Below are 812 nucleotides of genomic sequence, written 5' to 3'. Positions count from 1 at the left end.
ACTGCTAACTCGTGAGGTTAGTGTGAATTGCTGAGGATCTGCCACGCTGCATCCTGCATATTTTTTTGATGTTTTAATGAATAAATTCCAGAGGAGGCTATTATTAATTAAGCTACAATATGGCATAGTCGGCTGGCAGGGGGGAGATGCTAACTTGATCTGAAGGACCCATCTGTGGAACTTTCTCTTTCAAAACCACAGCCCAGTCGTCACCATACGCTGGAGGGAATTACTGGCAGCATTTCAGTGCGTTACTGTGCCAAAAAGGTGCCTTTGGAAGACAGAACTAAATTGGAAGTGTGGGCATTCATTGTGATAAGCCTGCCACAGGCAGGTAGCATGGGGACAAGAAGCACTTCAGTATGTTAGAGTCTTGGTTTTGAATAGATGAAAAAAATTCCAAGCATATGCTAAGCTATTCTCCACATGAATAACAGTTTCTAATTTGCTCGACACATCTCTAATAATCCTGGCAGCTCATCTTTTCATAATTAACATCTTCATTTAGTTGCTTTCTAAAGGTGCAATGTGCATTCTGGCTCGGAGGAATCCATCCCCTTGGTTCCAGGCGTGGGAAGTGGAGGTGTGCTCTGGAGGGGGAGGATGCTCTGGGCGACCAAGGGAGCATCCTGCCCACTCACACCGGGTGGGTAACACCTGCAACTGCCGTGTGCTTCCACCTCTAGTCAGCAAGAGAGGGCTGGAGTAGATGGTGTTTGTTAACTAATAGGAAAAATGAAGCTCTGTTTAGAAATGGTGCAGATAAACAGAGACTAAGCCTTTCACACGTGTGAATTGCTGCCTGGGTGCGT

This window comes from Antrostomus carolinensis, unplaced genomic scaffold (genome assembly GCF_000700745.2).
Source record: "Antrostomus carolinensis isolate BGI_N321 unplaced genomic scaffold, ASM70074v2 scaffold16973, whole genome shotgun sequence".
Lineage (NCBI taxonomy): Eukaryota > Metazoa > Chordata > Aves > Caprimulgiformes > Caprimulgidae > Antrostomus > Antrostomus carolinensis.
Note: the sequence above shows the minus strand (reverse complement) of the source record.